Source organism: Tursiops truncatus, chromosome 19 (genome assembly GCF_011762595.2).
Source record: "Tursiops truncatus isolate mTurTru1 chromosome 19, mTurTru1.mat.Y, whole genome shotgun sequence".
NCBI lineage: Eukaryota > Metazoa > Chordata > Mammalia > Artiodactyla > Delphinidae > Tursiops > Tursiops truncatus.
The window spans coordinates 35,901,658-35,926,137 of NC_047052.1; the positions used below are offsets into that span (position 1 = coordinate 35,901,658).

Genomic DNA, 24,480 nt, shown 5'->3' on the forward strand with positions numbered 1-24,480 from the left:
AAGGACCTACAAGAATTAAAGAGCAACAAACAATGATGAACAACACAATGCATGAAATTAAAAATTCTCTAGAAGGAATCAATAGCAGAATAACTGAGGCAGAAGAACGGATAAGTGACCTGGAAGATAAAATAGTGGAAATAATTACTGCAGAGCAGAATAAAGAAAAAAGAAGGAAAACAATTGATGACATTCTGAGAGACCTCTGGGACAACACTAAATGCACCAACATTTGAATTATAGGGGTCCCAGAAGAAGAAGAGAAGAAGAAAGGGACTGAGAAAATATTTGAAGAGATTATAGTTGAAAACTTCCCTAATATGGGAAAGAAAATAGTTAATGAAGTCCAGGAAGCGCAGAGAGTCCCATACAGGATAAATCCAAGGAGAAACATGCCAGACACATATTAATCAAACTATCAAAAAGTAAATAAAAAGAAAAAATATTAAATCAGTGAGGGATCCCCATAAGGTTAACAGCTGATCTTTCAGCAGAAACTCTGCAAGCCAGAAGGGAGTTGCAGGACATTTTTAAAGTGATGAAAGGGAACAACCTACAACCAAGATTACTCTACCCAGCAAGGATCTCATTCAGATTCGATGGAGAAATGAAAACCTTTACAGACAAGCAAAAGCTAAGAGAATTCAGCACCAGCAAACCAGCTTTACAACAGATGCTAAAGGAACTTCTCTATGCAGGAAACACAAGAGAAGGAAAAGACCTACAATAACAAAACAATTAATAAAATGGTGATAGGAACATACATATCAATAATTACGTTAGTTGTAAATGGATTACATGCTCCCACCAAAAGACACAGACTGGCTGAATGGATACAAAAACAAGACCTGTATATATGCTGTCTACAAGAGACCCACTTCAGACCTACGGAGACATACAGACTGAAAGGAAGGGGATGGAAAAAGATATTCCATGCAAATAGAAATCAGAAGAAAGCTGGAGTAGCAATTCTCACATCAGACAAAATACACTTTAAAATAAAGACTATTACAAGAGACAAAGAAGGACACTACATAATGATCAAGGGATCCATCCAAGAATAAGATATAGCAATTGTAAATATTTAGCCACCCAACATAGGAGCACCTCAATACATAAGGCAAATGCTAACAGCCATAAAAGGGGAAATTGACAGTAACACAATCATTGTAGGGGACTTTAACACCCCACTTTCACCAATGGACAAATCATCCAAAATGAAAATAAATAAGGAAACACAAGCTTTAAATGATACATTAAGCAAGATGGACTTAATGGATATTTATAGGATATTGCATCCAAAAACAACAGAATACACTTTCCTCTCAAGTGCGCATGGAACATTCTCCAGGATAGATCATATCTTGGGTCACAAATCAATCCTTGGTAAATTTAAGAAAATTGAAATTGTTACAAGTATCGGTTCCGACCACAATGCTATGAGACTAGATATCAATTACAGGAAAATAATCTGGGGGAAAAAACACATGGAGGCTAAGCAATACACTACTTAATAACCAAGAGATCACTGAAGAAATCAAAGAGGAAATCAAAAATACCTAGAAACAAATGACAATGAAAATACGATGATCCAAAACCTATGGGATGCAGCAAAAGCAGTTCTAAGAGGGAAGTTTAGAGCAATACAATCCTATCTCAAGAAACAAGAAGTATCTCAAATAAACAACCTAACCTTACACCAAAAGCAATTAGAGAAAGAACAAAAAAAACCAAAGTTAGCAGAAGGAAAGAAATCATAAAGATCAGATCAGAAATAAAGGAAAAAGGAATGAAGGAAACGATAGCAAAGATCAATAAAACTAAAACTTGGTTCTTTGAGAAGATAAACAAAATTGATTAACCTTTAGCCAAACTAATCAAGAAAAAAAGGGAGAAGACTCAAATCAATAGAATTAGAAATGAAAAAGTAGTGACACTGCAGAAATACAAAGGATCATAAGAGATTACTACAAACAGCTATATGCCAGCCAAGTGGACAACCTGGAAGAAATGGACAAACTCTTAGAAAAGCCCAAACTTCCAAGACTGAACCAGGAACAAATAGAAAATATAAACAGACCAATCACAAGGACTGAAATTGAAACTGTGATTAAAAATCTTCCAACAAACAAAAGCCCAGGACTAGATGGCTTCACAGATGAATTCTCTCAAACATTTAGAGAAGGGCTAAAACCTATCCTTTCCAAACTCTTCCAGAATATAGCAGAGGAAGGAACACTCCCCAGCTCATTCTATGAGGCCACCCTCACCCTGATACCAAGACCGGACAAAGATGTCACAAAGAAAGAAAACTACAGGCCAATATCACTGATGAACATAGATGCAAAAATCCTCAACAAAATACTAGCAAACAGAATCTAACAGCACATTAATAGGATCATACACCATGATCAAATGGGGTTTATCCCAGGAATGCAAGGATTCTTCCATGTATGCAAGTTAATCAATGTGATAAACCATATTAACAAGTTTAAGTATAAAACCATGTGATTATCTCAGTAGATGCAGAGAAAGCTTTCAAGTATGTTCAACACCGATTTATGATGAAAACCCTCCAGAAACTAGGCATAGAGGGCACTTACCTCAACATAACAAAGGCCATATATGACAAACCCACAGCCAACATCATCCTCTGTGGTGAAAAACTGAAACCATTTCCACTAAGATCAGGAACAAGTCAAGGTTGCCCACTCTCACCACCATTCAACATAGTTTTGGAAGTTTTATCCACAGCAATCAGAGAAGAAAAAGAAATAAAAGGAATCCAAATCAGAAAAGAAGAGGTAAAGCCGTCACTGTTTGCAGATGACATCATACTCTACATAGAGAATCCTAAAGACTCTACCAGCAAACTGCTAGAGCTAATCAGTGAATTTGGTAAAGTAGCAGGATACAAAATTAATGCACAGAAATCTCTTGCATTCCTGTACACTGATGATGAAAAATCTGAAAGAGACATTAAGGAAACACTGCCATTTACCACTGCAACAAAAAGAATAAAATACCTAGGAATAAACCTACCTAAGGGGACAAAAGACCTGTATGCAGAAAACTGTAAGACACTGATGAAAGAAATTAAAGATGATACAAACAGCTGGAGAGATATACCATGTTCTTGGATTGGAAGAATCAACATTGTGAAAATGACTATACTACCCAAAGCAATCTACACATTCAGTGCAATCCCTATCAAACTACCAATCGTATTTTTCACAGAACTAGAACAAAAATTTTCACAATTTGTATGGAAACACAAAAGACCCCGAGTAGCCGAAGCAATCTTAAGAAAGAAAAATGGAGCTGGGGGAATCAGGCTTCCTGACTTCAGACTATACTACAAAGCTACAGTATTCAAGACAGTATGGTACTGGCACAAAAGCAAAAATATAGATCAATGGAACAGGATAGAAAGCCCAGAGATAAACCCACCCCCATATGGTCACCTTATCTTTGAAAAAGGAGGCATGAATATACAATGGAGAAAGGACAGCCTCTTCAGTAGTTGGTGCTGGGAAAACTGGACAGCTACATGTAAAAAAATGAAATTAGAACACTCTCTAACACCATACTCAAAAATAAACTCAAAATGGATTAAAGACTTAAATGTAAGGCCAGAGACTATAAAACTCTTAGAGGAAAACATAGGCAGAACACTCTATGAGATAAATCACAGAAAGATCCTTTTTCACCCACCTCCTAGAGAAATGGAAATAAAAATAAACAAGTGGGACCTAATGAAACTTGAAAGCTTTTGCACAGCAAAGGAAACCATAAACAGGACGAAAAGCCATCCCTCAGAATGGGAGAAAATATTTGCAAATGAAGCAACTGACAAAGGACTAATCTCCAAAATTTACAAGCAGCTCATGCAGCTCAGTGTCAAAAAAACAACCCAATCCAAAAATGGTTAGAAGACCTAAATAGACATTTCTCCAAAGAAGATATACAGATTGCCAACAAACACATGAAAAAATGCTCAACATCATTAATCATTAGAGAAATGCAAATCAAAACTACAATGAGGTATCACCTCACACCAGTCAGAATAGCCATCATCAAAAAGCCTGCAAATAATAAATACTGAAGGCGGGCATGGAGAAAAGGGAACCCTCCTGCACGGTTGGTGGGAATATAAATTGATACAGCCAGTATGGAGAACAGTATGGAGGTTCCTTTAAAAACTAAAAATAGAACTACCATATGACCCAGCAATCCCACTACTGGGCATATACCCTATGATAATCATAATTCAAAAAGAGTCATGTACTACAGTGGTCATTGCAGCACTATTTACAATAGCCAGGACATGGAAGCAACCTATGTGTCCATCAAGAGATGAATGGATAAAGAAGATGTGGTAAATATATACGGTGGAATGTTACTACACCATAAAAAGAAACAAAATTGAGTTACTTGTAGTGAAGTGGATAGACCTAGAGTCTGTCATACAGAGTGAAGTAAGTCAGAAAGAGAAAAACAAATACCGTATGCTAACATATATATGAAATCTAAAAAAACATGGTACTGATGAACCTAATGGCAGGGCAGGAATAAAGACGTAGACATAGAGAATGGACTTGAGGATGCAGGGGGCTGCGCGGAGGCTGGGGCAAAGTTAGAGTAGCAGTGACGTATATACACTACCGAATGTAAAATAGCTAGTGGAAAGCAGCAGCATAGCACAGGGAGATCAGCTTTGTGCTTTCTGACCACCTAGAAGGGTGAGAGGGAGGAGATATGGGGGTATATGTATATGTATAGCTGATTCACTCTGTTATAAAGCAAAAACTAATACACCATTGTAAAGCAATTATATTCCAATAAAGATGTTTAAAAATAAATTTAAAAAATAAATCTCCTCCATTTGATGATAATCTTCATGGTCTATCACCCACACCTCATTTCAGGCATGGACATACCTAGTCCTTATCTCGCAGAACTCCTGACCACAACCTCCTATCCTTTTTGCTCTTATTTAACCTCTAGGCAGCATCTTACATAAATTTTGTGTCCTTGTTATACTTCCTCTCATTGACCATGGTGAAACCTGGTTTTCCTTCTTCTCAGAACCTTCCATGGGCTTCTCTTCCTCTCTCTAATCCATAAATGCGGGTAAAGTTCAGAATTTTGTCCTCAACCCTCTTCCTTTTTTTAACACTAAACACTCTCCTTGGGCACTTCCATCAATTTGTCCGCTTCCGTGGCTTCTGTCAGTTACATTAGTTTTGCTGCCATCTCCCAAATACATATCTCCTATCCCAGGTCTCTCTTATGGATTTTACCACTCCTGTAACCCATAGACATTTCAAAGTCAACATGTCCAAAAGAGAATATGTTATCTTTCCTTCAAAACCTCCTTATCCTGCTTTGCTTTCTATCACAGTGGTGGCAGCATCTCCTCAGTTGTCAAGCCATTTACAGGAGTCATTCTTGGTCCCCTTCTTTCTCACTCCTCACATCCAGTCAGTTCCCAGATCTTCATGATTTTACCTTCTAACAAACTAACCACTATTTCAGCTGCTGATTTATCTTGCTTACTTTATCTTGCTTACATTACCGTGACAGTCTTCTGATTGGTCTCAGCCACCAGTTTCCTTCTCTTGAAGTCCAGTCTTTAGGTGGCATTCTAACATCTACAGTAGAGATTTGATCTTATCACATGCTTATTGAAATATCTTAGTGGCATTTCATTATCCACAGGAAACATTCCATGCTCCTTACCATGGCACACAAGGACCTTCCTGGTCTGGTTTCTGCCCAGTGCTCCAGCCTTAGCTCTAACCCCCATCTCCTTACGCTTCATACACAAAATAAATACTCTGAACTCCCCCTACCCTCCTTTCTCCTAGCTGACTTTTATATATCCTTTAGCTCTCAACTGAGACCTCTCTTTTTTCTGGGAAGCTTTCTCTGACCCCCAGTGTAATGGCTACTACTCTATTATAATTGCTTGTTCGCTTGTCTTTTTCTTCTTAAAGAGTGTCAACTCTTAAGCCCCTGCTTCTGACACAATCCTGGTTCCTTGTGATACCTATTTGAATGACTAAGGAAGAATGAAAGAAAACCAGTTGCTAAGAAAGACAGTGCACCATTGTGGTTAAGAATGCAGGGTTTGTATTCAGTGAATCTAGATTCCAGTCTGGCTCTACCACTGACCAGCTGAGCAAATTATTTTGCCTACGCTTCAAACTCATCTGTAAAAATGAGAATGTTAATAGTTCCTACCTTGTACGGTAAGGAATAAAGTTAGAAAACACATGCAAATTATCCAGCACAGTGCCTGTAGTATAATACAATAAGGTTATTTCATTCCATTCTAATATATGAACAGGTAGAACTAAAAAGCTGTCTATCACTGCATTCTTTTTGACAATAAAAGCACATATACGTACGTAGAGAACTACATGACCCACTGACAGATTGCTTACTTAATATCAAGAGACACAAGGCATACTATTATATGTGGCCTTCAACCCCTGAAAATATTAGAAAAATTAACTGACTTGCCAATTGGATAAAAATACAACTGTTGTGAGTTAAAACAAAATCTGTACTTGTTATAAGAAACTGTGAGCCTAACTACAGTGTATTAAAAATGTACTTTATAAGTGTATGCTGCATGAAATAGAGGGGAACTTTATTGTAGCTGATAACAGATGGAAAGAACATGAGGTTTCTGAACTTTTTCTGTTGGAAACATGTCTACTGAGGTATGTCTCAAAGTGTTTTTTCTTAAAGAAGGAAAATAAAATTTATCGCCTGTTAAAATTCACTTAATAGTATTACTTCATTTACCCTTTATCTCATTTTCACTGAATCTATTATCTATTAATAGATGATACCAATTAGTTTACTAGTACCTTGGTAAAATTTCTTATGCTCTCTGCAATCTGTCAGAGTAGCCCTAGCCCTCAAAATTTGATCTGTGAAGCAAGGGAAACACTTAGCTGATTAAGGGGGAGAAGCTCTCTTCTTCTTGATGTGGAAAGTTCTTCCAGTGGGTTTTATCTAGTCTGATCCATGCATGTGGTTTGATTTTTTTTTTTAATTCTTTTATTGAAGTAGAGTTGATTTATAGTGCTATGCCAATCTCTGCTGTACAGCAAAGGGACTCAGTTATACACATATAGGCATTCTTTTTTTTTTTAATTTTTCTCATGCATGTGGTTTGGAGAATTAAGCTCTCTCTGATTAATGTTCACTAAAACATTGTCTGGTAAATAAGTTTTCCATGAGTATAGAAAGAGCACCAATGAAATCATCATATTAGCTCTTTAATGTCACTAGGGCTCCATTTGATACACTGGAGAAGGAATAAGTGACACTTTGGTATTATGGTTATTATTCTGAACAGAATGCCTGCCAGCAGATTAAATTCTTTACCTGTCAGAAAGAGTCCTATTTATTTGGGGGCATTATTGCCTTGGTGACCTTGTTTGGTGTCTAATTTATTTTCAGGGACAGGAATAGGAAAGGCAACCTGAATCAAGATAGTATTTTCTTCTTCGAAATAGATTGACTTGGTTATATTCAGGCTTTTATAAATTACCATCATTATAGAAAGTAACTGCTAACTGAAATGAGATGAACAAACTTATAGGACAGCTTAAAAAAAAAGTGGTATAAATTTGTAAGCTTGAGTTATTAATGATTTCCTTCTTGAAGAGGAGAGGTTAAAATGATTGAAGAAGTTTAGTGACCTATGTTTTGCTTTCATGAGTATTTCCAAAATTGAGCTGTACAGCTTGCACTCTGTTTTTTCAGGAAGTATTTAGATACTTCTTATATTATTGATTCAGGCCTTTTTTTCTTTACCTGCCTCATGCTTCCTGCCATTTCTTTGTTCCTCAGCACCTCTAAATAGACACTGGAAATGAAGAGACAGGAAATTAAATTTTTTCATGTTTTCTCTATTTTTAGTAGTTGAAGGGTATGTGTGGCAATGCTGTTAAAAGCACTGTAGCTAAAAGTCTGAATTTCGGGCTAGCCAGCTGTGTGTGCTTTGTTAACTATAGGACCTGATGTCTCTTACCCAGGGACTTACTGTTGTTAAGGAGATGAGACATCAATGAAGCATTAAAGAGTGATGAAACTTTTGCTTAAAAGTGCTTGTAAACTGAAAAGACAAATTATTGATAAGACTGCAATCATATATAAAGCCTCCCAACTCAATGATGGGTCATTTCTTTGCTCAGAGATCTTCAGTGTCTTCTCTTTATCCTCTTCTCTTTATCCTCTAAGTCAGTTGCTGGTTTCTTAGCCTGCATACAGGGTGACCCTAGCCTCCTTTCCAACTTTATCTTCTGACTTCCTCTGCTGGTAACCTACACTTCAGCTGAACTAAAGTCAGCTTTTTCCTGAATGGGCTCTAGTTTTCCTCATTGCAATGCCTTTGCTTATGCTGTTTCCTCTACCTAAGAGTTTCTCAGTCATGGCATTATTATTTTGAGCTGGATAATTCTTTGTTGTGGGGAGTTGTCGTGTGCTTTGTAGGATGTTTAGCAGTAGCCCCAGCCTCTACCCTCTAAATATCAGTAGTAACCAAAAATGTCTCACACATCACCAAATGTCCCCTGGGAGGCAAATCACTCTTACAAATTATTTCTGCCCTATGTTCCTGCAATCTCCTGCTCCTTTGAGGCTTTTGCCACCTAGCTGCAGCAACCATCTTCCATTTTTCCTTGCTGACATGTACCAGTCTCCTAGCTTACTGGAGATACAATGCCTTCCAGGCAGTTGTCTAACTCCTGCCATCATTTTAGATGATTTCATTGACCACAGAGATGACCTAGCCCAGCACCATGACCTCCCCACCTCAGTGCATTCCTTGTACCTTGTAGGTACCAGAAAGTAAACTGTACCCCAAATCACTAAGCAGATATCCCACTCTCCTACCACACCTCCTATCCTTCTAGGCTGCCTGTTCAAGGGCCTCCCCTGCAACACTTCTTGGACCTCGCTGAGACCTCCAGGCCACTGACTGACCCTGCTATTTTAAATCCACCCATTCCCCCCTCCAGCATGGGCTTCCCTCCCTATCTATGGTACATCATTACAGTCTCTTGGAAATAACACTTAACTTCTCTCATGCTGTCACACTCAGACAGTAATCCTAGGTAAACCCAGTCACCTACAGTCTTTCTCCAAGAAAAACACATTATAATCACTGAGTCAGGAGACTGTCCCTGATCTCACTCTCAACATTCTGAAGTCAGACCCTCTTCAGAGGGTTTTATTTTGTTTTATTCTGTCTCGTAGTTCCTGAACTTTTTCTTCACTTTGTCACACTTTGAAATTAAAGTCTCCTTTCTCATCCTGATACATGCCAAACAAACACACCTTTTTTTCCTTAAAAGCAGCACAGAATATATCTGTAAGTTACCTCTGTTAGATCTAACTTTAAGTTTTTCTGTCCTCTTAGGCCAGAGTTAATTTTTTATGATTATTAAAAATATAATGCTGATGAAAGAAATAAATGGGTTCTCTTACAAAAACATTTAGAGTATGAACTACTAAAAAATAGTTCTTAAAGCCTGCTGTGCTCTTCAGTAAATCCTTTCCCATTGCTTACAGAAACATTTCTAGTATTAATCCTGGAACAAATGTTAATTATATACTGAAGTATGTAAAATGTTTAATATCTCAAAGTATGAGTCCTAGTCCACTTTCATAAGCGAGAGAGCTCAGTTTACCTTGGAGTCAATTTAAGAGACTTAAATTAAAAGCTATATATTTTAAATGACACTGACCTGTTAATGTGTTATGGTTACCTCTAGCTTTATTAATCCCCCACACATAAAACAGCCAGATTTTTGATGAAGTTTGTTATAATTCCATGGTCTTATATTTAATGACTAACTTTACATTTACAGTAAACATAAAGTCACTTTCTCTGAATAAGAATTTTTCAAGTTTTATTCATTTTTTATTTCTATATATAACAAAATATACAACATAACCATTTTTAAGTGTACAGTTCAGTTGTATTAAATGCATTCATAATGTTGTCCTACTATCACCACCATCTTTCTCCATAACTCTTATCCTCTTATAAAACTGAAACTCTACCATCTTAAACAATAACTTCCCCGTCTCCTCTTCCCCCAAGCCCTTGGCAACCGCCATTCTACTTTACACCTCTATGATTTTGACTACTCTACATACCTCATGTAAGTGGAATCATAAAGTATTTACCTTTTTGTGATTGACTTATTTCACTTATTATAATATCCTCAAGGTTTATCCATGTTGCAGCATATGTCAGATTCACTTTTTAAGGCTGAATAATATTCCATTGTATGTATATACTGCATTTTGCTTACCCACTCATACCTCGATGGACACTTGGTTGCTCTACATTTTACCTATTGTGAATAATGCTGCTATGAAAATGGGTGTACAAACATCTCTTAGGGATCCTACTTTTGATTATTTTGGATATACACCCAGAAGTGGAATTGCTGGATCATATGATAATTCTATTTTTAATTTTTTGAGAAGCCACCATCACAGTAGCTTTACCATGTTTTATTCCCACCAACAATGCACAAGGGTTCCAATTTCTCCACATACTTGCCAATATTTGTTATTTTCTGTTTTTTTCATAGTAGCCATCCTAGTGAGTGTAATGTGGTATCTCATAGTTTTGATTTGCATTTCCCTATTATTTAGTGATGTTGAACATCTTTTTATTCCTATTTGCATGGAATATCTTTTTCCATTTTACTTTCAGTCTTGTAGCTTTGGATTTAAAGTGAGTCTCTTATAGGCAGCATATAGTTGGGTCATGTGTTTTTATCTCTTCAGCCAATTTCTGCCTTTTCATTGTAGAATTTAATCCATTTACATGTAAATTAATTACTAATAAAGAGGGACTTTTATCATTTTGCTATTTGTTTCCTATATGAGCTGTAGCTTTTTTGTCATTTCCAGAATTACTGTCATCTTTTGTGTTTAGTTGATTTTTTTTTGTAGTGAAATGTTTAAATTCCTTTCTCATTTCCTTTTGTGTATATTCTGTATCTATTTTCTTTGTGGTTACCATAGGGATGACCCTTAATATTCTAAAGTTAAGACACTCTAATTTGAATTTCTACCAGCTTAACTTCAAAACATAGACTTCATAAACTCTTCTCCTTTACTACTCTATCCCCACTCCTTTAAGTTGTTGATGTCACAAGATTTATTATGTGACAAAAAACATAAATAAGTCTTTTAAATGCATTAGTCTCTTAAATTATGTTGTAAAGAAAATGTGTTGTTACAAACCAAAGTTATGATAATACTGGTTTTTAGAGCAGTGATTCTTTTTTTTTTTTTTTTTTTTTTCTCCCCGCGGTAGGCACCGGTCTCATTCCACCTGCAGCTCCAAAGGGGCGCACCGTGACCCTGGGGCCTAAATTAGAGCTCCACTGCTACAGCTGGTGGTCCCGTCGTTCCAACCCACCCCTCCCCGCGATAGAGTAGTGATTCTTTTAAACAATTTGTGTATTATTATGTAGAAAACAAAAAGTGGAGATATAAACCATTGTTACAGTAAGACTAGCTTTTATAATTGCCCGTGTATTTACCTTTATTGAGATCTTTATTTCAACATATAGCTTCAAGTTACTGTCTAGTGCCCCTTCATTCCACCCTGAAGGATTCCCTTGAGCATTTCTCTCAGAGGAGATCTAGTGGTCACAGACTCCCTCAGCTTTTGTTTATCTGGGAATGTCTTAATTCCTCCTGTAGTGTTGAAGAACAGTTTTGCTGGATATAAGATTCTTGGTTGATTTTTTTTTTTCTTTTAGCATTTTGAATATATTGGCCCACTGCATTCTGGCCTCCAATGTTTCTGATGAAAATTATTTATAATATTACTGAGGATTCTTTAGATGTGATAAATCACTTTGAAGATTCTCTCTTTGTCCTTTGAAAGTTTTGATTATAATGTCTTGGTATAGGTCTTTTTGAATGCATCTTTTTTCGAGTTTATTGAGCTTCTTGGATGTTTATATTCACATCTTTCATCAAATTTGGGAAGTTTTTGCCATGTTTTTCAGATATTCTCTCTGCTCCTTTCTCTCTGCTCCTTGTGAAACTCCCACAGTGTCCCATAGGTCCCTTAGGCTCTGTTCATTTTTCTTCAGTCTTTTTTCTCTGTTCTTCAGATTCAGTAATGTTCATTGCACTACCTTCAAGTTCACTGCTTTTTCTTCTTCTGCCTGCTGAGATCTGCCTTTGAATCCCTGTAGTGAATTTTTCATTTCAGTAATTGTACTTTTTAGCTCTGAAATTTCTATGTGGTTTCTTTTTAGGTTATCTCTTTGTTGGTATTTCATGTACTGTTTGAAATACACCATTTCATTCATATACTGTTTTTGTGACTTTCTGCACATCTTCCTTTAACTCTTTGAGCCTCTTTAAGAGCATTGTTTTAAAGTCTTTGTGTAATAGACCTGTCATCAGGTCTTTTTCAGTGATAGTTTGTGTTGATTTTTTTTTTCCTTTGAATGGGCTGTTCTTTCCTTTTTGTTTGTATGCATTGTGATTTCTCATTAGACATTTGAATCTTATATAATGTGGTAACTCTTGAAATCATATCCTCCCCTTCCCCAGGTCTTGCTGGGGTTTGTTATTGTTTTTGTTTATTGTTTTTGATTGTTGTAGGCTCTCTCAGTGCCAAGGATCAGCCTGATGGGTAAACTTAAGGTCTTCTCAGGTCTTTTCTGGGCCTGCATCTTTCCCTGGACATGCACAGTTACTTTCTAATTTTTCCCATATATGCATTTGCTTTTTAATGTCAAGTATTTAATGTCTGGCTTCTGAACAGGGTAAAAGAGAAAAATGAAGGAGGGTGGGTGGGTGAGTGGAGAAGTGCCCTATCCCTTTAAATCCCCCACCCCACCCCCCGTAGTCGCTTCAGCTGGAAGGGAGGTGGGTTGCAACAGTGTAACAACAGTGGCTGTGCCCTTGCCCTTTTTCTCTGCACCTCTGTAATCAGAAGCAGCAATCAGTGATCCGAGAACAGATCTCTGATATTTGGAGGTCAGGGTCCTTTTTGCCCACCATAACTGCTCCAGGAACATGTGCACAGCTGCCTTCCATGGAGCTGGAGGTGCAGTATGAGTGGCTGATACTGTGCTAGGAGCTGAAATAGACCAAAATTAACTGCAGTTTATCATGCAGGCCTTCCCCTAGAAGTTGCAAGCCTTCAATAGACTATAGAATTCCAAAATGAGTACATCAGATAGATTCTGCAAGTGCAGTTGTTTTCTTGATGAAGAGACAGAGTCTTGGTGCTTCCTATTCCTACATCTCCCCAGAATTTTTTCTCTAATGTCACTCCTAACTCTGAAAAAAAACTCAAGAAGATCAATTCCATAAGCACTGTAGAAAAGCCAAATTTGCCTGTTATCTCTTTGCCACTTGTTCTTATAGAATCTCTCCAATCTACCAAGGATTCTATCTTGAACTCCCAGAATACTTGCATCACCAGTACAGCCCTTTGGATAGTGTATTGTGCATGCTGTATATCCTTAAGCTACTGGTTATCTAATTATGCTAGAGGAATAGAGGCTCAGGCACCCTCAAGAATGATGAGGTCAGAAAAAGAGCAGATACATTAGGTGGACATGTCCTTGGCCGGTGTTACAGATTGGGGAAACTCTGGGGACCAGGTGACCTGCCTTATTTCTTCTGGAGCATTTAAGCTCCAATCGTCCTAAAATGGCAATGCCACCACTTTTCTAGCTCTTGTTCTCTTTATTATATTGTTTTGTTTATATTCCCTCTACTTTTTCATTGATGTTGCTCCGCAGAGGCTACAGCTTTTGACATGTGCACCATCACCTTGGGATGACAGTAGTAGCAGGGCTCTCTGGCTCTTTCCCTGATCATACTCACCTGTTAGGCTCCACTGATTGCCAGCTGATTGCTCTATTATTTTTAACAACACCTTGGGGCATAAATTGCTTAGTAGTCTGGTATAGTTAAATTTGGACTGCTTTGCAGGTTAGTTTTTTAGGTCAGTGTTTTAGGTTGTTCAGACCCCCAGGAAGGTTCTTCATATTTATTCTTCCCCTAGTTCTCTCTAGTAAACTGGTCTGTGGTTTAGATTTTTTTTTTTATTGGAGTATACTTGCTTTACAATGTTGTGTTAGTTTCTGCTGTACAGCAAAGTGAATCAGCTATACGTATACATATATCTCCTCTTTTTTTGATTTCCTGCCCATTTAGGTCACCACAGAGCATTGAGTAGAGTTCCCTGTGCTACACAGCAGGCTTTCATTAGTTATCTATTTTACACATAGTATCAGTAGTGTATATATGTCAATCCCCATCTCCCAATTCATCCCACCCACTCTTCCCCCCTTGATATCCATGGGTTTGTTCTCTATGTCTGTGTCTCTATTTCTGCTTTGTGAATAACATCATCTATACCATTTTTTTAGATTTCATATATATGCGTTAATATACAATATTTGTTTTTCTCTTTCTGACTTACTTCACTCTGTATGACAGACTGGGTCCATCCACGTCTCTACAAATGACCCAATTTCATCCCTTTTCATAGCTGAGTAATATTCCATTGTATATATGTACCACATCTTTTTTATCCATTCCTCTGTTGATGGACATTTAGGTTGCTTCCATGTCCTGGCTGTTGTAAATAGTGCTACAGTGAACATTTTGGTACATGACTCTTTTTGAATTATGGTTTTCTCAGGATATATGCCCAGTAGTGGGATTGCGGGGTCATATGGTAGCTTTATTTTTAGTTTTTAAAGGAACCCCATACTGTTCTCCATAGTGGTTGTATCAATTTACATTCCCACCAACAGTGCAAGAGGGTTCCCTTTTCTCCACACCCTCCCCAGCGTTTATTGTTTGTAGCTTTTTTGATGATGGCCATTGTGACCAGTGTGAGATGATACCTCATGGTAGCTTTGATTTGCATTTCTCTAATAATTAGTGATGTAGGTTATTTGTTTCATGAAGCTGGCAGCCTCCTCTTAATTGCTTTCCTGCCATTGGTTTTGAGTGTGCCCTTAGGCTTGAACTTCCCCTCTTTCTGTTGTCATTTCCTTAGACAAGAACCTTGGTGTTCTCTGTGTTACAGCCTGCCTCTCCTCCTGGCCAGAATCTCTGAGCCATGGCTCCAGAGATGGAAGTATAGCCAATGATGTACTTCCCTCCCAGTGACACCCATGCTTTAGGAGCAGAGCGCAGGGTGAGGGTGGTAGTTTCTGATCTTCTTGGTTTGTCTCTCCAGCATGGAACCAATAGCCTACAAATGAGCTGGGATGCAGGTTATCAGAGCCCTGCTGTTTTGACTGTGCTGTGCCTGAGGTAGATCCTCCACCCCATCAGTGGGGGCTGAGTTGAAGAAGAGATTCTCTGACATCTTGGCTACACTTGCTTGGAATTTAGCCTCTGTAGTATGTTGCTGGGAGAGATGAGAAATGCTGGTACCTGCCCGCACCTCAGGAATATACCATAACCCTCGATTACACTAGAGGAATAGTTTGATTGGTACCTGTGGAGAAAGGGTGCCCTATGCTTTTGTCTGCACCTGCCTGAAGCAAAGCTTCTATCACACTGAGCTAGGAGGGAAAGGGAGAGGCGAGTCGTGGTTCAAATGCCACAGACTCACTATTCTTACCGAGTTTTATTTTCTTGAACGAATGTTTCTTCATCTAAAACAATTTCCAGAGACTTTAAAAGGTTGGGTTTTTCAATGATTTTCCCCAGTTATGCTTGTTTTGCTAGGGAGCAAGTTTGCAGTACTAGCTCCTCACAGTGCCATTGCAGAGATGGAAATTTCACATTTGGTGGGCTTCTGCCCACCTAAAAGTAGTCCATCATAATGCCAAATGGTGGGTTTTGTTTAAACCTATGGCATTGAATTTTGTTGCTCATACTTTTGGGGAGGGGGGCTGTTTCAGGATGAAGGTTTATAGTGGATATGGGATTATTATAACATGGGATTATTCTGCTCTGTTAGAGATTATTGTATAAATTAAATATGATAAATTTACAAAGCATCAATAGAACTTTCCTATCTGGCTTAACAAGCCATTCCTTCTTATTTTTGGTACAGTGTTTTAATTAGGTTTTTAGTTTTAAATGATGAAGTTCCAATTCTTACATAAAGCCCTTTGACATTAAAAAAGAAAGGTTAAATCTCTTCTTATTGAAGTGAGCACTCTTAACATGACCTATAAATAGCATTCTACACTACATTACAAAAGGCAGACAAGACAGTTTTAAAATTAGAGTTTTATTAGTAACTATAAGGCTTACTATTTGCATTACAATTGTGTGTTTTCCATATTGTTAAAGATATACTTTGGAGTTAACATTAAATTTCTTAAATTATTTTATGTAGCTATTTGAAAGGACGTTTTAATGCATTTAATGTACACTTACTTTTCATGTTTAATCAATACTGTACTTACTTCTGCTTTAAGAGAAATATATTTCTAATTTCACATGTGAAGTTTAGAGACTACTTTATTTAATTCCATAATCTTGAGAAAATTATTTAATTCTCAGAATTATCATTAACTTCAGATTTCATATGGCTGGAATGGGTATATGAGCAATTTTTGTAATTGTACTTAGTATATTACATTAATAAGCTTTACCTAACATTTGTTTTTGAATGAGTTAGAGGCCATGAGTATGTCTCATTATTTTAACAAGTTGCTTTAACTTGAAGTTTCTTAATGATCTGATTGTTTAGTTTTAACTTATTCCTATAAAAAGTGCCTTATATTCTGTAAAATGACATGTGTTGGTAGCATTAACATTTCACTGATGTATCATTGCTTCTAAAACTAATTACCTGTTAAGTTTGTGACCAGCAGAAATGTTACCTTCTAAGTGAAGCCCTCCCCAAATTCCCCCCAACAGTACCTCTGTTAACTCAGTCCCGATCTTATATGTTCATAATTCTAGCTGAGCCATTGCCATGTGCTGTTTCCAGATCTGTCTCCTCCAAGGAGACAGATGTTCTCAAAGGCAAGGAGCATGCCTCATTTGTGTTTATCCAATACCTAACTGAGTGCCAAGCACATAGGATATGCTTAAAAGATGTTGAATGGGGCTTCCCTGGTGGCACAGTGGTTGAGAGTCCGCCTGCCGATGCAGGGGACACGGGTTCGTGCCCCGGTCCGGGAAGATCCCACATGCCGCGGAGCAGCTGGGCCCATGAGCCATGGCCGCTGAGCCTGCGCGTCCTGAGCCTGTGCTCCGCAACGGGAGAGGCCACAACAGTGAGAGGCCCGTGTACCGCAAAAAAAAAAAAAAAAAAAAATGTTGAATGAGTAGGTAGATAGATATAAAAGAAATCTTAAAGATCATTTAGTCTTATCACACCATTTCAAAGGCAGGGAAATGAAGCCCAGGGAGGTTAATGCTTTGCTTTACTTTTAACAATTTATTGGAATTTATTACACATCAAGCATTTTATTACTACACTGCTCTAGATTCAGCAAAAATATTCCCTTCTAGTATGTTCCAAAAATGATGCACAGAAATCATATAGATAGATTATCTCATTAAGTCCACTATTATTCTAGTCTGCAGAAAGTTCCTCTCTGGTGTTTAGAAAAACAAGTTAAGAATAGAAGACAGTACAGAAATCAGGAGTTTCTAGAGGATGGGACGTAACTGCCTACTGTCAGAGATTTGCTTTTGAGTAACTGAGTTTGAATCATTTTAAATAACTCATTTTGTATGTTTAACTCTTCTTCTCTTGGATTTATAAGAGGAATAATCTGCTAAACTCTGCTGACCCATATGTATTGTGTTTTGCAGTTCAGTCTTACATAGCAATTATCAGAGACTGACAGCTTCTACTCATAAATTTTAGAGCATTTATCACAGTGATTGAATCATGCCACTTAAATAAATTATTTTGAGGTTGAATTTGGTTTAAATGTCTAGCCACTCTTTTTGTGCGCGAAGTTGAGGTTTCTTCTCTAACCCTAGCCCCTGAGTAGGAGCCCATCATGTAGTGAAAACTAAGAATTCTGTTAAAAATCAAACAACTCATTAGACAGAAATGCATAAAAAATAAATTTGGTGGAAAGGTCCTTTAACATCAATATAGGTACTCAGAAATCCTAGATGCCATGTTTCACCTGCCTGAAGAACTGGTTTTGGATAGTCGTGCTTGTGAAGGTGGCTTCTAAATAATTAGCAAGTATGACATCTTTATACGTTTGTATAAATTTGTAATATACACTTAGTGTGTATATTACATTAATAAGATAAGCTTTACCTAACATTTGTTTTTGAATGAGTGGACCTGATAAGAAAGGATCAGGAATGAAAGGGACTGATGGAAGTAGGTAGCCTTATTGTATAAACCAAATGTATGAAGACTGACTTCATTGCCCTAAGAAAAATCATCAGGCCAAATGCAGTTCTAAAATTTGTATTATAAAACCTTCATTCAAGAAAATTAACTTTAATGAGAGTTAATGGAAAATCTGAAAATCTTAGTGATGATTAATGCCAAGTTCCTGTACTCCAGTTCTTCCCATCATTAAGTATTATAATCTCTAATGAATTCTTTACCTTCTGGAACATAGAGGATTCTCCTAGGAGATGAAGTGTGTTCTCATATTGGAATTTTAAATTAATGTGTGTTAACCCATAGAAACATTACAAGATTGGAAAAATTAAAACTGCGGACTCAGGGGACTTCCCTGGTGGTCCAATGGGTAAGACTCTGCACTCCCAATGCAGGGGTCCCGGGTTCAATCTGTGGTCGGGGAACTAGATCCTGCGTGCATGCCACAGCTTAGAGTTCACATGCCACAGCTGAGTCCACATGCCACAGCTAAGAAGTCATCCACATGCCATGGTGAAGATCCTGCATGCCGCAACTAAGACCCGGCACAGCCTAAACAAACAAACAAACAAAAAACAAATAAATAATTGCAAACTCCCCCAGATTCCTTAAGACCCCGATCTCATAGGAGTAGAGGAGATAAATGACTTCAACTGAGATTCATCTAACACTATAGAATTCAAAATATTAATAAGTCTTTGAAGATCACTAATTTACCATAATTACCTTGATTACATTTCTCTTAAAAATCTAACATCCAAGTTATAGAGAATAAATTCCCTATAATAAAAATGTAGTAATTAGAATATATCCAGTTCTCACTTGTTAATAATCTTCCTCAAATGAAAATTATAACCCCCTTAAACATTCAATTTCAGGACACTTAACAGGCTCCCGTCAATCTAACCTTTTTTTTTTTCTTACAACAAAAATACTTCTGATAATGATTTGACTGATAAGAGAAGGCAGGGCGGGAGTAGGTTTATTGTTTACCCAGCGTTAAGGGCCTTTAGTCTTACAATAATGTGTGCCTGTGTTCCAGAGTATTGTGTCTAAGTGTCTAGTCAGAGCTCTCTGCTAAGCATAGAGAATCTTCATTTGGGCCCCAATGTTTCAGGATAGGAAAGAGAAAGAAAGGGAAAGGAAGTCTAGATAGAAGTTTATGAACTTAAAATTGAAATTTTAAAATGATTCTTAGAAATTTGGACTTCTTCCTTAGAATAGTATCTTGTGAATGGGGACCCATTCAAATAGGTTCCTCACCATCTACTAAATTAGTGCATTTGTACAGAATATTATCTGGCAGTGTTTGGTATAGGGAATATAGGAAGTAGGGTTGGTTCTCTGTGAACAAATATGTAACCAAAGCAATAATCTATCAGGTTTTAATCTAGTACCTCAAATTGACTTTGCAGAGATGTTTTTAATTTTTTCCCATGCTGCTTAAAATATTTTGAATTATATTTCAATATTTTTCAAATATGATTTTCCATATTTAAAAATTATATTTCTGTAGCAACAACAATTGGCTGGAGCTAACTAGTTGCCATCCTCTATGGTCGGTGATGGACTCTTTTTAGTTCCTCTCAGTCCCCTACTTCCTACTGTCTCCCCCATCCTGAGATCTTTAGTCAGTTTGTATGCCCTGTGCCTTTTTACTATTTGATCATCTTGGTTGTACCAGGACCTCTTAACTTCTTTAAGTTAGAGCCTTATGCCTTACAGTGTTTGAGTTGATGACCTCTGAGCTTCAGAATGCAGTTAAACTGCTGCCGCGAAAGGGAAGAGTTGTTGGCATTAGCTGGTTTATCTTAATGATTTCAGCAGTTATATAGCCTTCGGTGTACTGTTTTATGAACAAGTGGAAACAGATGAAAGATAATTTTATTCTACACTCTCATGCTGCCCTTTCACTAGTGTAACTGGGACTAAGAAAGACTGGACAGTACTACAGAACAGATGTAAACATGAACTTGGCAAATCCTCCTGGCTCAAGCATAGAAACAGTACAGAATACTGCTTTGAACCATTCTTTGTGAAAATGTCTGATGCTTCTAGAAAATACCAAAAATATTTTATTAGCTATGTTTTTTCCAAATGAACCATGAACTCCTTTGGAAATACAGTGACTCAGTATCCAAGGAGAATTTCTTCATGCAGGAACTATAAATGACATTACGAATACTACTTTTTAAAAATTTCCATTGGAATATTTTTCTTAAAAAGTTGAGATGTCACACTGAGGGGATACAGTGCCAGAAATCACAATTTTTAATCTCTTCCTTTATACCATATCAAAAGGATGTTAGGTGTCCATTATTAATGATTAACCTTTGTTTTGATTTTTCCTAACATGGTTTAGTTCACATAGTCCAACTTCCAATTTAAGTTTCTAAAACTCCTAAGGCTTCCTTTTGATGCCAACATTAACGAAAGGGTTCTTCATTTGAAAGGAAGGCTGTGCTGCACTTGGCAAGGATTAAAATGCAGTAGTTTAATCCTTTCAAGCTATGAATGGAGATAATTGAAGCATAAACCATTTAAAGTTTTTGTACACACTTACTTGACTATGTGTCTATATTTTGAGGAGAAGAGACTGCATGAACATAGACTATTTTCACTATTTTACTTGTTAAAAGAATCTAATGAACAAGGATTTAATTGAGTTTGGGGTTTATATCTTGAATTTTTCAACTAACTTATAATGCAATCTTTTGATAAGGATTATTTCTTCAACTGAATACCAGTGATGTCAGCTATCATCATATTGTTTCTATTAGCATTTTTAAATTAGTTTTCAAGACAAGAAGGGCAAACACATATCCAGAATATGTATCTACTCTTATAAAATGAATTGCTGCCACTTCTAGAGTAGATGAGGTCCAATGTAATCACCATACCCCCAACTCCTTATTGTGCCTCATCTTGCACCCCATCTTCCCTACCCCACCCCTTAACCCCTACCTTGATCATGTACTCTCAGAATGCCAGTACATGTTAGCTAGGTCCTGCACTTAATTCAGGCTGTAGTCCCTTTCTCCCTCAAATGTGCACACATTCCTGGTTAGGTTATCTTGTAACTTAACCCCACGTTTTGGCCTAGTGGCAGCAGAGAAGGTGGGACAGATTGTAGGAAGTGGGAAGAATGTTGCCTAATGGAGTTAGAAACTTCTCCATCATCTTCCAATAAGAGAGAACTCTAGCCTTTAGGGGAAACTTCTCCATCATCTTCAAACAAGAGGGAATGTCAACCTTTAACAGTCCACTCCTGCAGGCTCTGAAAATCCATTCAAGTGAATCTGGGGATTCATGATTTTCAGGTTATCACCTAGATGTTCCTATCCCATGGGTCAAATATCATTTTTTCCCATCTAGGGCTCTAACCTTAACATAGCAGACCTGCTTAGGTTGAGAATTTAACCTTTTTGGAAGCTCTTCTACTCTTACCATTAAGTCCTGGTCTTAGTCGTCAGCTTTCCTTGCCCTCCTGCTACTGGAGGTGAGAACCTCTTGTTTTGCTCTCGAAGAGGCCCTCTGGCTTTCACACTTAGCTTTTAATTTCTCATTAATCATGCTCAACCTTTGTGTCTTTCCTTTATTTCCTAAATTGAGCTTAGCAATAGCCATCAAACTCTGCTGTCCTTATAGTTAGTGTTTATCTGATATTTCTCAAAAAGCCTCAAGTATCACACCCAGTGGAACATTCCCTTCCACCAGAATACTACCCAAGACAGCATCAGTAAAAGATAGTGTGGCTGTCTGTGCACTGCTTACCCCCAGTGAAGGAATCTTTATTGCCAGTACCATGATAGGTGATCCAACTCCAAAATCTTAGTGTCTGCTTTCTCAGATCACTTTTGGTATTAACTGTTGTAGATTGGGTTCCCTGCAAAGAAAATTCTGGGGTGGAGATGAGTGTACAAGAAGTTTGTTTTAGGGAGTGCTCTAGTCAGTACGAGTGGAAGGGAAAAGTTGGACTATGATTCAGTGTCAGTAGAAGCCTCAGCTGACCTTGGGACCTCTGAATGTGGAATGGCCCTGCAGAGTTGTCCTGAGTTGTGGTGAGGGGGTCTAGTCTTTATTCTTCTGAACTGACTAGTTATTGAATGCAGGCTAGCACAGAAAAGGTCACAACCTTTGGCAAGGTAGTACTCTTCAGCCAAAACTGTCCTCCAAAGGGCTGGTTTCTTAGGGCTGTCTGCCAGCAGCATTTCCAGCAGCTGAGGGAATAAGTCCTTCATTTCCGTGAGGGATCTCAGTGGCATGTTACAGCATCCATTAGTTTTATTGAGTACATTTCCTTTCATTTTATTGTGTAAATTACTCTTTTTTTAAAATATTTGTTTTTGGCTGTGTCGGGTCTTAGTTGCAGCACGTGGGATCTTTCGTTGTGATGCGTGGGCTCTTCGTTGTGGCATGTGGGCTTCTCTCTCTAGTTGTGGTGCAGGGGCTCAGTAGTTGCAGCACGTGGGCTCTCTAGTTGCGACGCATGGGCTCCAGAGCGAGCAGGCTCTGTAGTTGTGATGTGCTGGCTCCAGAGCACACAGGCTCTGTAGTTGTGGCTCACGGGCTCTCTAGTTGTGGCTCACATGCTCAATAGTTGCGGCGCATGGACCCAGTTGCCCCGTGGCATGTGGGAGGGTAAGAACTTTATCGCTTTGTTGACTAAAATTTTTTTCTAGCTGTTGTTTCATTCTCATTTCATTCAAAGTCTGAGGCATGATTCTTCATATTGAATTTTTAATAATTAATTGTCTCTATTTTTCTTTCTCCACATAATGAATTATTTATTTTTCTATAACCTCTTTATATAATTGAATGATGAAATGAAATTTTTTTTAAATCTGTTTTATAAGGTACTTACAATCCCTCATGTCACTTGACTGTTTTTCAAAGTCTTAATAAATAGCCAGTGAAGCTGTGAAAATAGAATCAACAAACATCATGGCAGTGGCAAAAAATGAGCCTGGAAATGTAGGTAGGTAGGCTTTCACCTGACAGATGATGAGATTATTCCTATATCCTGGAAGAGAAGAAATGAGATCAAATTTGCACTTTTGTTTTTTAATCATGCTGATGGCAGTGTGAAGGATACGTGGGCGAAGGAGAGAAGATTGGTTGTAGGTATATCATCACATAAATCGCAGATATTGTTTGGGAGTTTTCCTAGAGGAGTATGGAAATAAATACTTCATTGGGAGTATATGTTTGACAGATTAAAGAAATAATCTTAGTAAAAGACTACATTTCTATGTCCATCCTTAGTGTGGTGAAAATAAATGCAGAGATATTTGATACATTGACATAGACAGTTGTTCCACTTAGTTTTGAGTTCAACTAATAATAAAAGTGAACAGGTTACTTAGTTTTCCAAGAATTCTATGAAAATCTTTCTTATTGTAATTATTACATAAGTTAGCTTCATTAAATTAATATGAAGCCTTTACAGAAAACATTAACACATCAATGATAGTTTTCTAAACACATTTAATGGGATTAAAAAAAAAAACTTTTCTTAAAGGTAGTTGTGGTCTTTATACCACGTTCATCTTTTTAAAGCGCAAAAGAGTAATGTCATTTTAATATTCCTATGAGTCAACGCATCATTTTAAAACTTCTCTATTTATTAAGTAAAATTGCCATTATCAAACATAGTAAATGCTGCTACTAGAATAGACTTGCAGATTACCTGGCTTTTGGATTAATAGGTTGTTTGATTTGACTGTCAACCTACTGTTTTTCAAAAAATTTTATTAAAATTCTTGCACTTTTTAATAAAACTTTTTTAGTTGGAATATATGAAGACAATTCTATTAAAATTTGAAATACAGTTTATTGTTCACTTAACATGAGTGCCAAAGATTGTGGATGCTGTAATACTGTTATTTAAAATCATGATGAAACCTGACTATGATATATACTTAAGTGTTGCTTTTAGGGTGAGAAAGCAAAATGTGATTATGATTAGAATATCTTTTTTAAAAATGTAGCCTACCTTAGAATTAAAATGTGTAAGATAAAAAAGTAGTACACATAATTGTTCTTAAAAATAAAAAATGCTTTTGAAGGACTAATACTAAATGCTTTCTTTAAATACATTTTCCTTAATTGTA

At 37.3% G+C, this 24,480-nt stretch overlaps 1 protein-coding gene across 4 annotated transcripts in view; it reads left to right on the top strand.

Annotated features, from left to right (window-relative positions):
• ITFG1 (integrin alpha FG-GAP repeat containing 1) overlaps nucleotides 1–24,480 on the top strand; it is a 236,288-nt gene that overhangs the window by 43,037 nt on the left and 168,771 nt on the right. The gene's annotated exons all lie outside the window — the stretch shown is intronic.